Below are 524 nucleotides of genomic sequence, written 5' to 3'. Positions count from 1 at the left end.
TAACCAGAAGGCTGGCAGTTCAAACCTACCAGCCACTCCACTCCTTGGAAGGAAGATTGGTCAATCTACTTCCGTAGTGATATTGCCTTGGAAACCCAAGGAGGGCAGCTATGAGTCAGATCCAACTCGACAGCAATGGGGTTATATATGGTTCTTTTATGCCATCATTCATGGGAACTGTTTTCTTTCTCTTTTAGTCCTTTCTCCTTTCCTTCTTTGATACATCTATTCATTTACAATTTATTTAGAGTGAATTCTATGCCAATAATTAAGCAAAAATGAAACATTCCCAAAAGACAAATTCCCAATGTCATACAAGCGTGTTATAAGGGAATATGATTTCTTCCAGGGATTTAAGAAAGAGTGCCTTGAATAGGTGACATCTGAGCTAAGACCTGAAACCATGCTTTAGATCAAGTTCATTAGAGACAGGCACTGAGGTATTTGAGTGCAAGTTATTTATTAAGCAAGTGCTCCCAAGAAGGATCACAAGGAGGCAGAGGCCAAACAAGAGTGTGATTTGG

This window comes from Orycteropus afer, unplaced genomic scaffold (genome assembly GCF_000298275.1).
Source record: "Orycteropus afer afer isolate SDZICR_OR568_19922 unplaced genomic scaffold, OryAfe1.0 scaffold00659, whole genome shotgun sequence".
Classification (NCBI taxonomy): domain Eukaryota; kingdom Metazoa; phylum Chordata; class Mammalia; order Tubulidentata; family Orycteropodidae; genus Orycteropus; species Orycteropus afer.
Note: the sequence above shows the minus strand (reverse complement) of the source record.